We start from the raw sequence: 16,021 nt of genomic DNA on the forward strand, positions 1-16,021 counted from the left end.
CACTACCTGTGCCGGTCCTTCCCAAGGCCACACACTGAGCTTTGAAACTTTTACATTCACACATAAGAGCAGAGAAGAGAGAAGAGAGGAGAGGAGAGGAGAGGAGAGGAGAGGAGAGGAGAGGAGAGGAGAGGAGAGGAGAGGAGAGGAGAGGAGAGGAGAGGAGAGGAGAGGAGAGGAGAGGAGAGGAGAGGAGAGGAGAGGAGAGGAGAGGAGAGGAGAGGAGAGGATAGGGGAGAAAGAAGATAGGAGAGAGGAGAAGATAGGAGAGAGAAGAGGAGAGGGAGGAAAGGAGAGAGGAGAAAGGAGTGAAGGTTAACAGTGGGTTGCTTATGACTTTCAGTGATTTCTGCTCTGCTCTGATCACAGGGGGATTGGAGGGATCCAGGCGGGTGCAGTTAGTTACAACACCAAACGTGTCTCATTATTTGTGCAAATTTGAAAAGCTCTACCTGTGAAGCAGTGGTGGAGAGGTTGAGGAGGGAGAGTCGTGCAGAGAGTCTGTGTTACAAAACAACGCACAGTCTTTATCCTTCCGCTCCTCTCCCCCCAGAGTCAGTGCTCAGAGCTAGAGCGCTTAGGGCTGGGGTCGACAGCTGGATGATAGTTTATTGGTCAGAAAAGGCTGTCAAAATCACCAGGACTTCAGCTAAAAATTTGTTTAATTTAGGAAATCTGTTCCCAATTATTCATACGAAAAAAGAAAAGAAAAAGACGTGATTGTGTCTCAATGTAATCAAGGTACAATCTCTTTTTGGGCTTAGTTGTGGTCAATTTGCAGTGCGCAAATTATTATAATTAAATTCCGGCCCCCCGACCATCCGCTCAGACAAAAATCGGCCTGTGGCTGAATCTAGTTGCCTACCCCTGGTTTAGGGGATAAAATAGTGTTGGTGCAAGCAGAGATTTAGGCATCTTTGCAATCTCAAGTAAATAAATTCCCAGGCCGAATCCATGAATCTGAAAAAGCAGTCTCTGGAGAGTGCCGAGTGGAGAAATGGGAATGACACACAAGCGAAGGGCACGGCCTGACGGTGATGGAGGAGAGAATGCAATGTGTTTTTCTATCTGTGCAGGGAGCCAGTCGCTGACTTGGGAAATTCTCAGTCAGTTTCCAGCTGCTGATGCTGCTGTTTAAGCCCTGTCGTCTTTCATGGACCGAGCTTGATAATTATTCTCCCTTCCTGTGCCTCCACCTTCCCCTTTTTGAGAATGTCATCTGTCAGCCTGTCGCTGAAAGATTCTCCCTCACGCACACATAGACACCACGACATGTCTGCAGTGGGCTGAGTTGTTCTGCCTGCTTGGGCTGTGAAGTGCTGATAAAACACCAATGACAATCGGAGGGAAACAGGTGGGCTGTTTCACAGATGACGGAGACCCTGAAGAAAAGGTTGCCTGTCACCAACAGGGGGTTTAGTCTAGCTTCATCCACTCTCCCTAACGTTATCTGTCCTCTGTTACAGCTAATGATGTAGAGGAACTTTTCAAACCAGCGTGTTTGGTGAGTAAGCATCAAGTCAACCACAGAGAGCAGAAAGAGGACCAATCAAAACATACATTTCCATTAACACGCGCAATGAAATGCAAAAAAACGTATGTTTTACTGAAAATGTATGTTTGTCTTTTTATGAATGCTCCTGAGGCACCAGGTAAATCTGCTGACTCCGATCAGTGACTCTTTCCTAGAGCAGGAGAATAGTTCTTTAACTCTGCAACTCAGGACTTCCTTCAGAGGATGTGAGGATTTCAAAGTTGACTAAAAGAAGGGGGATGGATGACGAAGGCGGACCGTGTCCTACAGCCTCATGACATGGAAGTGAAGACTGATTATTGAATCTATATTCCTCTGGGCACAGAGGAGATCTAATTAAGATCTTTCATTAGATGTGCTGTAGCCCTCAAACACAGATCTTTATCCAGGCACAGAGTAGGACAACTAAAGGAAAACAGTCATGGAGACTGGAAAAAGCTGATGCTGTCCCAATATGAACTGACTAAATATTATAGTGTATATGCAGGAGATGCAGGTATATGGTGTTAATCCTAGTAAGGATAAGAGGAGAGAGGAGTGTGGATGGGAAGACCTGTAGTGTATTAAGTCTCTAACCTCCCCAAGGGACCAGTGGAGTGGTCTGTATAATGACTTGCGTTAGTTTACGTATTTACTTCTGATTAAGAGCCAGCCTCTCCACTTTGATTGTGGTTGACGACAAAGGCTGTGATTGAGTCTGACTACTACTGTCGTTCAGACTATGTAAGAGGAAGACGAGCCGCCCCTATGCGAGACTCAGCTGATTTGATTGGACGAGCCGCCCCTATGCGAGACTCAGCTGATTTGATTGGACGAGCCGCCCCTATGCGAGACTCAGCTGATTTGATTGGACGAGCCGCCCCTATGCGAGACTCAGCTGATTTGATTGGACGAGCCGCCCCTATGCGAGACTCAGCTGATTTGATTGGACGAGCCGCCCCTATGCGAGACTCAGCTGATTTTCTTCATCAGCTTTGCCTCTTTACGGCTGGACCCTGCCTGATTAGAGTGAGATAATGAAGTCCCCTCCTCCCGCCTTCAATCATCTCGAATCACACATCCAGCACTGATTACCAAGGTCCTTATACATATGGCTTTCACCATGCCCCCCCCCCCCCCAACAAGCTTCAGAGAATTACGTTTTCTGAAAGACAGCGGCTGCGAGTTAAAAAGCCCCCTCCCCCCTTTTCCTTTAGCTTATGCCAGGCGTGTCACCGGCTTTCTGAGTGACAGTGTGACAGCACGCTTGCCACATTCTATTCACACTCTCTAAATTTAGCTGCAGAGCTCCAATTTGTCCATATTTGCGAAGTGGAATTGTAATGCACATATTCAAATGCTCTCGGCAGCCGCTAACCCTGACTGACAGCCATAGCTCTGTTTGACTGAGCGCTCCCGCTTAGCTGATTAGTTACATTTGCCTAGATGGATGCAAAGAGAGGCAGCCTGCCTTTGGTCGCCGGCCCAGGCCACCCAGCCAAACACCCTCTCCACAGGATCCCCCAGTCAGACAATGAGAGAGAGAGAGAGAGAGAGAGAGAGAGAGAGAGAGACAGACAGACAGACAGACGGACAGAGAAGAGAGAGAGAGTGTGTCATCGAGACACACTGATCTGGTTGACATTCATCCCATTTGAATTTGTTTTATTTCTGTTCCATTTTCTGACAAGTGTGTTTGCTGCTCAGAGGGTACATTCTGTTCTACCCATGTTCTGGTTTTACCCTTTCCTGCTATTTCTCTAAATGTAAACAACTCAGGAACAGCATCAATACTATGAAAGTGCAGCATCAGGCCTACAGTACAGTATTATGTCTGGCTTCAGATATCTCCACATAACTACATACAAAATAAATCCCAGAAATAGCATTCAAATTAGATCATGTGCCATTTGACCCTGTCCCTTTAAAAAGGGGAATGGAGTAACAAAAGTCATAAATCGTTTTAGAGTAATCCAGAAGGTCAAAGCAGGGTCAACTTCCATGGATCAGAGTGTCGTAGCATAGTACTCAATCCAACCATTCATTGGCCAGATTCCAGACTGAACACATAACCTCAATGCCGAGACGATATGGAAATGAGACCTGCTGTACGCTGCAGAACAGAAGCTTCTGTTCTGTTCCACCAGAGGATAAATCATGTAACTGGAGTTAAAGCCCTGCTTTGACATAAGCATGCAGCATGTGGCTTCTTTGACGTAAATATAGTGTGTCCTATAATGCTTCAAAGCAATAGCATGCAGCTCTGCAATCACCTTACATCAAAGACCATGTTGATTTCATCTTCCGGTTAGAGCCGAGGTCATTACATAACCATTACACCACAGTGACAATAAACACTGTTCAGTAGAATGATATTCCGCTGTCATTCTTTATTTTACAGCATGCTTTTTTAATATCGCCTTGGTAGAACAGGCAGCAATATTGTACCTTGACAAACGGAGGCAATACCCACTCCTTTATTTTATCTTAATGAGAACATGTGCTTTACACTCCTACCCATAGTCAATAGATTATTTTACTATTATGAAGATTGATAGAAGCAGTTTATAGATTATTATAGGGTCCCAGTGATGCTGAGCACAGATGCACCTACTCCTTCTAGACTCACACAGGAAAAAACTCACACTGAATCCAAATGAAGCGTCAGCTTTGATAAACAAACTGCTGAACGGGATAAAATATTTTCACATTAAGGAAGTGAAAAAACTAAAATTGGAAAAAATTGAGGAGCACTCCTCAAAGCCACTCTGAAAAATTAATATGCTAATTAGTGCTTGCTTTAGGCAGAAATCTTGGAAACTTTAGCAAGGGAGTTATAAGCACTTAACAAATTACTTACACTATTACGCTTGAAGCCATATACATGTTTAAAGAGCCTATTTTCTCTCCTTTTCCATTATAATAGACCTTGCCGATACTGAAGTAAAATTTCCCCAGTTGCCATTTAGGTATATAATAAAAGAGATACGTGGACTTGAATTTCCTCACTAACAGTGAGAGATCTATCAATGTTCCCAGTCGTTTGGAAGGAGATGACTTTCTTCAATGCAGCGGACGATTCATACACAATGTCTAAAGCCATAGAGCGGGAAACGACACATGGAATAACACTCCCCTCTGATCACTGGGCTTTACGTCCATGGGGAAGAATAACCAAAAACGATATAACAGAACCATTCCCTAGTATTTCATGATGAACAATGCAAAATACTGTTTTTTTCTGTCTTCAAAGAACTGTAGCAGCACTGTACTGTATTGTGTAGATCCATCAAAATATAATGGTATGAGTAACTTCCTAGAAGATTAAACCGTACCTTATCCCACCACAGACAGCACCAAGCTCAAACAAATCATCATCTGTCCAGAGGTTGGCCATTTCATAGTCATTGACATGATCGCAGTAGACCTACATACTTTAGAAACATCACTAAATACAGTATGCCATTCACCATAGATTGACCCTTCCTGATGCACCTGTCTGCTCCTCTGAGCATCAACAGACTCCTCTCAGTGTTTGAAGGTCATCGTAATGTTAATCTTCTGAGATTGGGTATCATCCTCAAGACTTCAATCTTCTGTTCCAGAGGAAGGAAAGAACTGATTACTAAGGTCAGTCCAGGTCAGAGAACAACTGAACAGAGCATGAAAAAGAGAACTATGAAAAGAGAATACATTCCAGTCATCGGCCAGAAAAAGGTGATGTCTGTCAACACAACAGGGCTCTACTGTGTTCTGAGGGGGGCCATGTAGGGGTTGCAGGAAGGAGCACAAAACAAAATACAATTTGTGAGTGGAAAAACAATCTTGTTTCTCAATAAAAAGTGGAATTGCACATAAAGTGGCAGTGTGGTAGGCTCTTTGTAATTTGGACCCAGCTGGTCAGCGGAGAGCAGGGGAGAGGGGACTGGAGGCCGGGGGACTGGAGGCTGGGGGCCTGGGGGCCTGGGGGCCTGGGCCCCCCCCCACTCATCTCCAAACCATACATCCAGGATCTAGTACAGACTGCAGACAACAAAATCACACAGCAGAATACAATACAATAGCCTCTTCCATGACTCACTGAAGGAGGGAGGCTCAGGAAAACTGCTGGGCAAATCTCTCTGCATCTGCTTGATACCTTTTCAACTAACTTTAACTAAAAAAGCTTTCTCACCATATCAGCCATACCAATCTGACAAAAAGTAGGGCCTACTGACTATTAACTGTTACTTCTGACCCACCAGGCCTTTGCTTTACCTTGGACAATGGAATACAAACAGTGGGCTGAGTAGAGAGGGGGGAGGGGAATTCATCTGCCCATTGATCAGATTGGGATAGAGATGACTTACCATCACCAGAACATAATCCCTGTCGATGGCAGCCATGCTTTAGCTCGACTTCACTTTAAATTGACATGCTATATTTCAGTTCCAGGTCATACAGTACATAAGCAGGGGTACATCTAAAATCCATACAGGCAATAATTATATTAAAGCCTTGTGAATTCAGTTACCTACAAGTCAACCACCGCACTGATCCCCTCTCAACACAACCAATAACCTTTGCAATCTTCATCTTCACATCCCCTTCAATGTCACCACCAGATACACAGTCACAGAGCCTGTGGATTGGACCACTACAACTACAAACATCCATGTATTCTTCCTTCTTACTAAGCAGAGCAGAGAGGATGAAAAACAGGGTTTAGCTAGTGATTGTGCCGCTGGGTGTGGTGAGAGGCAGTCGCTGTGGAGAAGGTGGCAGGCCTCAGGGGCTCCAGACCACAGAGTCTGTCCCTGTGGAGAACGCTGCAGGCCTCAGGGGCTCCAAACCACAGAGAGGCTGTCCCTGTGGAGAACACTGCAGGCCTCAGGGGCTCCAAACCACAGAGAGGCTGTCCCTGTGGAGAACACTGCAGGCCTCAGGGGCTCCAGACCACAGAGAGGCTGTCCCTGTGGAGAACACTGCAGGCCTCAGGGGCTCCAGACCACAGAGAGGCTGTCCCTGTGGAGAACACTGCAGGCCTCAGGGGCTCCAGACCACAGAGAGGCTGTCCCTGTGGAGAACGCTGCAGGCCTCAGGGGCTCCAAACCACAGAGAGTCTGTCCCTGTGGAGAACACTGCAGGCCTCAGGGGCTCCAGACCACAGAGAGGCTGTCCCTGTGGAGAACACTGCAGGCCTCAGGGGCTCCAGACCACAGAGAGGCTGTCCCTGTGGAGAAGGCTGCAGGCCTCAGGGGCTCCAGACCACAGAGAGGCTGTCCCTGTGGAGAACACTGCAGGCCTCAGGGGCTCCAGACCACAGAGAGGCTGTCCCTGTGGAGAAGGCTGCAGGCCTCAGGGGCTCCAGACCACAGAGTCTGTCCCTGTGGAGAACGCTGCAGGCCTCAGGGGCTCCAAACCACAGAGAGGCTGTCCCTGTGGAGAACACTGCAGGCCTCAGGGGCTCCAGACCACAGAGAGGCTGTCCCTGTGGAGAAGGCTGCAGGCCTCAGGGGCTCCAGACCACAGAGAGGCTGTCCCTGTGGAGAAGGCTGCAGGCCTCAGGGGCTCCAGACCACAGAGAGGCTGTCCCTGTGGAGAAGGCTGCAGGCCTCAGGGGCTCCAAACCACAGAGAGGCTGTCCCTGTGGAGAACCCTGCAAGCCTCAGGGGCTCCAGACCACAGAGAGGCTGTCCCTGTGGAGAAGGCTGCAGGCCTCAGGGGCTCCAAACCACAGAGAGGCTGTCCCTGTGGAGAACGCTGCAGGCCTCAGGGGCTCCAGACCACAGAGAGGCTGTCCCTGTGGAGAAGGCTGCAGGCCTCAGGGGCTCCAGACCACAGAGAGGCTGTCCCTGTGGAGAAGGCTGCAGGCCTCAGGGGCTCCAGACCACAGAGAGGCTGTCCCTGTGGAGAAGGCTGCAGGCCTTATCGGCTCCAGACCACAGAGAGGCTGTCCCTGTGGAGAACGCTGCAGGCCTTATCGGCTCCAGACCACAGAGAGGCTGTCCCTGTGGAGAAGGCTGCAGGCCTCAGGGGCTCCAGACCACAGAGAGGCTGTCCGTGTGGAGAAGGCTGCAGGCCTCAGGGGCTCCAGACCACAGAGAGGCTGTCCGTGTGGAGAAGGCTGCAGGCCTCAGGGGCTCCACACCACAGAGAGTCTGTCCCTGTGGAGAAGGCTGCAGGCCTCAGGGGCTCCAGACCACAGAGAGGCTGTCCCTGTGGAGAAGGCTGCAGGCCTTATTGGCTCCAGATCACAGAGAACCCACACAGCTGGTAAGCCTCAGGGGAGTAGGGAGAAATGAGGAACGCTGATGCAGCCGTGACGTCAACCCGGAAAACAACTCACCACCGACACCAGCCTACGTCAACCACCCAGCTGTCAGCTCTACACACAGGCTGTCCTTTCCCAGCCCTCCTATAGGTCCGCAGGATAGAGGATAGGTCACTGTCTCTGACATGTTGTTCCACCCTGAGGGCTCAATTCTTCTCCTCTCTGTCATCCCTGCATTCTACAGACGTTTTCAAGATGTTTCTTTCCCCACAACCATCTGTCTGTGCATTAGCTGTGAATTTCCTGGGAGACCAAGGACACTGCTTCTCAGTGGTGAAGTGCTGACTGAAACCTTGAGTGAAGATTCTACTTCTCTGTGGTAATGCCTTTCTGTGAAAAGAGACATCCAGGCCTCCAGAATACTACATCATGTGAACTAAAAAGAGGATTCCTCACAGAAGTGTCAACATTTTGCAGTTCCATGTCAAGCATGGAACAAAGCTTACAAATATGCACACACAACATGGGCCAAACAGGTCAGATGTATTAGCAGAATGCTGCATGGCAACAAGATCTCTGAACCACTGAATACCTCCATCCATCCATCGTGTGTGGCTCCCTCTATCTTCTCTATCCATCTGTCTGCTCTCCTCTCTCTGTTCTCTCTCTTTTCTCTCCCATCTCGCTCCCTCTCTGGCCTGCGCAGCCATGTGGTTGTGGCCTGGTTTGGGTAGCAAGTGTGTTCTCTCTAATCGCCAACCAGGGCCTCGCTAACTGACCACAGAACTGCGTACGTTTCACAGCCCGCCTGTCCAGAACACTTCCTGCCTGGCTCTGAGCTCCCTGTTAGCCTGTGCCGGGGTCTCTACAACACTACACACACACACACACACCCCTTCATAGAGCCAGGTCTGTGTGACACACAGCATGGGCAGGCAGGCACCGCCTCGGCTGTCTAACACACATGGGAGTGTAGAGTGGAGGAGGGGAGATCACTCCATGTAATGGGCCCACTTGAATATAAAACACAAACACGCTCTCTGTGCTCCAGCACACTGTACACACACAGTCATTCAGGTTAGGTGGAGCAGCCAGCAGCTAGAGATGTTTGCCATTGGGGCACATTTGTTTTCTTTCACCTCAAAATATAACATACAAGAGGGTTAATGTTAGACTTCTGATTGACTTTTGATTGCAAGCACTAGAATGACAGATGGTATATTTTATGTTATGTTGATTAGAAAAAGGATTTCCTATTAAAATGTTGACCAGCAGCAAGATGAATGAAGGCTTACATCAAAAACAACCTATCACCAAAGCAAAATCAACAATAAAAAAAGAACAAAACCATGCTAATATCACAAATATTCTCTGTGGCTTTGATACATTTCACAATGTAAATTAGGAGCTGAGAAAATATTTAATATTTCATTTCACCTTGGGAAACATGTTCTGTGGCATGTATGTAATACACTTCTCCACTCTACAGTACCCACACAAAAACCTCAGTTGAAATGCTTCTCTGTGGCAGTAATTTAACATCCGTCTCAGGGCGATATCAGCTGAAAAAATACATCTGACTTGGAATAATATTTGAACTCAAACAGCCTGCCCGCTGTAATTAATGGAAGTCGTCATAAACACGTGGTCCGATTGGTTTACACTGTAAACAGATGAAAGGGTCCTGCTTTAGTCTGATAAGGCTTGTTCAAAGCCAGTCCAAGTGTAGTTCTAAATGTATCTCTCTCTATACCCTTTCTCCCTCCCTCCCTCTCTCTTTCTCTCAGAGGCATAAACCCACATGGCTAATGGCCACCATTGACCAGGGCCAAAGCCCCCTCTCAGTCTTGGATTACAGCGCTGTATAATGACATTGAGAGAATATGTTCCGAGTGGCACGGACTGGGTGCAATATTCTGGATGAGACATTTCAGAGGGTTTCCAGCAGATTCTCAGACCTCACTGCTCCCTGTACCATATTTCAGCATTTTGACGGGATGAGACATCAAATTGCGCGCCACTGACAGACACAGTGACATACAATGCCTTCAGAAAGTTTTCATACCCCTTGACTTATTCCACATTTTGTTGTGTTACAGCATGTTTCAGCACATTTCAAACTCATTCCACGGAGGGGCGAGTGTCTGCAGGTTTTCGCTCCTCCCTTGTACTTTATTGATGAATTAAAGTCACTAATTAGTAAGGAACTAATTAGAAAGGAAAAACTAAAAACCTGCAGAAACTCGGCCCTCCGTGGAACGCCTGTGTTACAGTGAGGGGGAAAAAGTATTTGATCCCCTGCTGATTTTGTACGTTTGCCCACTGACAAAGAAATGATCAGTCTATAATTTTAATGGTAGGTTTATTTGAACTGTGAGAGACAGAATAACAACAAACAAATCCAGAACAACGCAAAAATGTTATACATTTATTTGCATTTTAATGAGGGAAATAAGTATTTGACCCCCTCTCAATCAGAAAGATTTCTGGCTCCCAGGTGTCGTTTATACAGGTAACAAACTGAGATTAGGAGCACACTCTTAAAGGGAGTGCTCCTAATCTCAGCTTGTTACCTGTATAAAAGACACCTGTCCACAGAAGCAATCAATCAATCAGATTCCAAACTCTCCACCATGGCCAAGACCAAAGAGCTCTCCAAGGATGTCAGGGACAAGATTGTAGACCTACACAAGGCTGGAATGGGCTACAAGACCATCGCCAAGTAGCTTGGTGAGAAGGTGACAACAGTTGGTGCGATTATTCGCAAATGGAAGAAACACAAAATAACTGTCAATCTCCATGCAAGAGCTCACCTCGTGGAGTTGCAATGATCATGAGAACGGTGAGGAATCAGCCCAGAAATACACGGGAGGATCTTGTCAATGATCACAAGGCAGCTGGGACCATAGTCACCAAGAAAACAATTGGTAACACACTACGCCGTGAAGGACTGAAATCCTGCAGCGCCCGCAAGGTCCCCCTGCTCAAGAAAGCACATATACATGCCCGTCTGAAGTTTGCCAATGAACATCTGAATGATTCAGAGGAGAACTGGGTGAAAGTGTTGTGGTCAGATGAGATCAAAATCGAGCTCTTTGGCATCAACTCAACTCGCCGTGTTTGGAGGAGGAGGAATGCTGCCTATGACCCCAAGAACACCATCCCCACCGTCAAACATGGAGGTGGAAACATTATGCTTTGGGGGTGTTTTTCTGCTAAAGGGACAGGACAACTTCACCGCATCAAAGGGATGATGGACGGGGCCATGTACCGTCAAATCTTGGGTGAGAACCTCCTTCCCTCAGCCAGGGCATTGAAAATGGGTTGTGGATGTGTATTCCAGCATGACAATGACCCAAAACACACGGCCAAGGCAACAAAGGAGTGGCTCAAGAAGAAGCACATTAAGGTCCTGGAGTGGCCTAGCCAGTCTCCAGACCTTAATCCCATAGAAAATCTGTGGAGGGAGCTGAAGGTTCGAGTTGCCAAATGTCAGCCTCGAAACCTTAATGACTTGGAGAAGATCTGAAAAGAGGAGTGGGACAAACTCCCTCCTGAGATGTGTGCAAACCTGGTGGCCAACTACAAGAAACGTCTGACCTCTGTGATTGCCAGCAAGGGTTTTGCCACCTAAGTACTAAGTCATGTTTTGCAGAGGGGTCAAATACTTATTTCCCTCATTAAAATGCAAATCAATTTATAACATTTTTGACATGCTTTTTTCTGGATTTTTTTGTTGTTATTCTGTCTCTCACTGTTCAAATAAACCTACCATTAAAATGATAGACTGATCATGTCTTTGTCAGTGGGCAAACGTACAAAATCAGCAGGGGATCAAACACTTTTTTCCCTCACTGTACATCTACACGCAATACCTCATAACTACAAAATGAAAACATGTTCTTAGACATTTTTGCTAATGTTTTTAAAAATGAAATACAGAAATATCTAATTTATGTACAGTACCAGTCAAAAGTTTCGACAAACCTACTCATTCAAGGGTTTTTCTTAATTTTTTACTATTTTCTACATCAAAACTATGAAATAACACATATGGAATCATGTAGTAATCAAAAAAGTGATAAACAAATCAAAATATATTTTAGATTTTAGATTCTTCAAAGTAGCCACCCTTTGCCTTGATGGCAGCTTTGCACACTCTTGGCATTCCTCAACCAGCTTCATGAGGAATGCTTTTCCAACAGTCTTGAAGGAGTTCCCACATCTGCTGAGCACTTGTGGTCCTCTGTAGCTCAGCTGGTAGAGCACGGCGCTTGTAACGCCAAGGTAGTGGGTTCGATCCCCGGGACCACCCATACACACAAAAAAATGTATGCACGCATGACTGTAAGTCGCTTTGGATAAAAGCGTCTGCTAAATGGCATATTATTATATTATTATTATTGTTGGCTGCTTTTCCTTCACTCTGCAGTTCAACTCATCCCAAACCATCTCAATTGGGATGAGGTCGGGTGATTGTGGAGGCCAGGTCATCTGATGTAGCACTCCATCACTCTCCTTGGTCAAATAGCCCTTACACAGCCTGAAGGTGTGTTTTGGGTCATTGTCCTGTTGAAAGACAAATGATAGTCCCACTAAGCGCAAACCAGATGGGATGGCGTATCACTGCAGAATGCTGCGATAGCCATGCTGGTTAAGTGTGCCTTGAATTCTAAATAAATCACTGACATTGTCACCAGCAAAGCACCCCCACACCATCACACCTCCTCCTCCATGCTTCACGGTGGGAATCACACATGCAGAGATCATCCGTTCACCTACTCTGCGTCTCACAAAGACACAGCGGTTGGAACCAAAAATCTCAAATTTGGACTCATCAGACCAAAGGACAGATTTCCACCGGTCTAATGTCCATTGCTTGTGTTTCTTGGCCCAAGCAAGTATCCTCTTCTTATTGGTGTCCTTTAGTACTGGTTTCTTTGCAGCAATTCGACCATGAAGGCCTGATTCACGCAGTCTCCTCTGAACAGTTGATGTTGAGATGTGTCTGTTACTTGAACTCTGTGAAGCATTTATTTGGGCTGCAATCTGATGTGCAGTTAACTCTAATGAACTTATCCTCTGCAGCAGAGATAACTCTGGGTCTTTCTTTCCTGTGGCGGTCCTAATGAGAGCCAGTTTCATCATAGCGCTTGATGGCTTTTGCTACTGCACTTGAAGAAACGTTCAAAGTTCTTGAAATGTTCCGTATTGACTGACCTTCATGTCTTAAAGTAATGATGGACTGTCGTTTCTCTTTGCTTATTTGAGCTGTTCTTGCCATAATATGGACTTGGTCTTTTACCAAATAGGGCTATCTTCTGTATACCACCCCTACCTTGCCACAACACAACTGATTGGCTCAAACGCAATAAGAAGGAAAGAAATTCCACAAATTAATTGAAATGCATTCCAGGTGACTACCTCATGAAGCTGGTTGAGAGAATGCCAAGAGTGTGCAAAGCTGTCATCAAGGCAAAGGGTGGCTACTTTGAAGAATCTCAAATATAAAATATTTTGATTTGTTTAACACTTTTTTGGTTACTACATGATTCCATATGTGTTATTTCATAGTTTTGATGTCTTCACTATTATTCTACAATGTAGAAAATAGTAAAAAGAAAGAAAAACCCTGGAATGAGCAGGTGGTACTGTACATCTTCCTCCTCCATATGAACTTGAGCTGCTCTGTGACAGGCGAAATAGTGCAGATCTTGCTGCTCTCTGTATCTAACCTTATTTAAATGCAAATTTGCACACTTATCCTTGACTAAGACAGACAAACAGGCATATATAACCCTAGAGTAGACACAATGTACAGATTTGGTTCTACAGTACTTGAGAGCAGATCGTCTTTTGTTCTGCATAAATAGCAATTACCTAATTCTCTCTAGCATGCAAATCAGATCAAATGAGGGCACAGCAGTTTGCTCATCCAGCTCAGTGCTGTGGAGCATCGCTTCCAGTGACAAGAAGGGTACCTTTTGGGACAATTCCCTACTTAACACTTTCATCAAGCTCTATTGGGGTGAATTTTTGTAAATATAATCATTTTTCAGAAAAGCGCTAGCTAAAATAATAGCTCCAAACGCTAACACTCTGAAATTCTATAGTTTGAAGCAGTGACATTTACAACAACCCACTAACAATAATCCCATTTAACATAGTGTCATTGCCTTTCTGTTTCTTCCTTGGACCAGTGTGACTAAGTGTTGCTCTGTCTGTTCCATATTCAGCTGCACAGTCTAACCATAAACTAAATGGTAAGTGAGGTGCCAGCACAGCTCCTGTGAACAACAACCAATCCTACTAGGCTTACTTCATTCCATTCCATCCTGCTTTCCTTCCAACCCTCGCCTGCTGACACTGGGGTAGAAAGGCCAGAGCACTGACATTTTCTAAAGCTGCCCCCTCTGCACATATATTAGTGGTGACAGCCCCAGCTAAACAAACAGCCCTTGGGGACTGGGTCCCTGGCAGAGCAGAACAGAACAGTACAGAGCACAGCGCTGAAGGGAATACCAATAGGAGGGCATCGTCCCTCTCAGATATGCTCCCTCTGGCCCACTGACATGTTATTACACTTCATAAAGGGTGGGTGGGTGGGGATGTGTGTGTGTGTGCGCGTGCGTGTCATAAACTTACGGGCGGGCCTGACTCCAGGGTCCGCGCCACGGACGTCCACTCCAGGAAGTGACCTCACTAATGAAGGGCGAAGGAGTCGGATTCCACGGGGCACACCTTTGTCTGAGCATACTAATTACCATGGTGACATGAAGGTCAGAGGGGGGCAGCCTGATATAAAAACAGTTACAACAAACGTTCAATGGTGAATCTCTCTGCATTCATATGGACTGGTTGTCCACTCCTAGCTGTGGAGGTTTTCATTTGATCAAACTGTTTACCTTGACACTAAAGAAGAACTAGGCGTTAGAATAGCAAAGAACAAGCTGGCTGTCACAACAGAACACGTACTAATGTGAGGCAAAGAGATTTAGAAAAATATGTAATTCTATCCATAAGTCTTGGGAGGCCGACACTTAAAGGGGCAATCTGCATTTTTACTACATCAATTTTTCTACTTATAAATGAATGACATGTACCCATTGATTCTTGAAGTATATAACTTATAAATGCTTCATGAGCTTACTTCAACTTCGTACCCTATCAGAACCCAAAATATAAGCTTGTTTTTATCCAATGTTTGTAAACAAAGTCAATTTAAACAAACACTATATAGCCTTAAAACATGGTTAGAACTATACTTTTGATATCATGGATGGTCAGTCCTTGCATAGCACTATTTATGAATTTGAGAGTAGTTACATTTCTTCAGCCCCATCCCTCAGCTTTTTACCAAACTGTTTTGTTTCAACAGCTGATTGCCCCTTTAAAGAGGAGTTCATCAGTCATGGATCTTATATGCTCTCTCCAGGGATGACAGGGAAATTCTGACCGAACTGGGATTCAAATCCGAAATGATCTCTTTGGATTACAAAAAGAACATGGCTGTGGAATCCGCCTTCCAAAGGATCTACATTCTACCAATGAGAGCCACTATAAGAGGAGCTGTGTAATCCTGGCAGCAGAGTGTTAACCAACATCTGTGACAGTGATAGAAGAGGGAGGAGAGTGCCAACCTGTCGATCAAAACTCAGCTAAACCATCACCTGTGTTTGTGTATCTGGTGTGTTGTGTGTGTGCGTGCGTTTGTAGTTTCTCACTCCCACTTGTGTGCATTCAGCCGGTTCTTGAATGACACCAAAGGGATCGCACCACACAGCGAAGGGATTGCCAAGTAAATTATTCATAGTCAGGACAAAAGCTATAGCGATTCATATTCAGTGAATGACTTACTGTTTACGTTCCCCCTTTTATTCAGCTACAAAAATGAATCCATAATCTACCAGCACTCTATAAGAGACTGGAGCTCTTTACATTGACTGGGATGTTTACTGCATCAGGTAGGAGGTGGTGGACGGCAGGACCAGGAACGTTCAGTCTACACCTGTCCGAAGGCCTATTCTACCTCTGCATCAGTTAGCCTTCACAGAGAGTCTGTGCCGCCTGCCATGTCCCCCTTAGTCTGTTATTCTCTCCTGACTTCATGGATGACTGGAATGATGTACATTGGCTGTTAGAGCTGCTGCCTTAGCCAGGTCTCCTTTGAAATAGATTTTCATCTCAAAGGACCTCATGGTTGTAAAAAGGTCTAACAACCATAAGGATGCAAACAGAACACATCATTATCTATA

At 45.9% G+C, this 16,021-nt stretch overlaps 1 protein-coding gene across 9 annotated transcripts in view; it reads right to left on the minus strand.

Moving 5' to 3' along the window:
- LOC121557935 (RNA-binding protein Musashi homolog 2-like) overlaps window positions 1–16,021 on the minus strand; it is a 260,272-nt gene that overhangs the window by 203,041 nt on the left and 41,210 nt on the right. The gene's annotated exons all lie outside the window — the stretch shown is intronic.

This window comes from Coregonus clupeaformis, chromosome 5 (assembly GCF_020615455.1).
Source record: "Coregonus clupeaformis isolate EN_2021a chromosome 5, ASM2061545v1, whole genome shotgun sequence".
Classification (NCBI taxonomy): domain Eukaryota; kingdom Metazoa; phylum Chordata; class Actinopteri; order Salmoniformes; family Salmonidae; genus Coregonus; species Coregonus clupeaformis.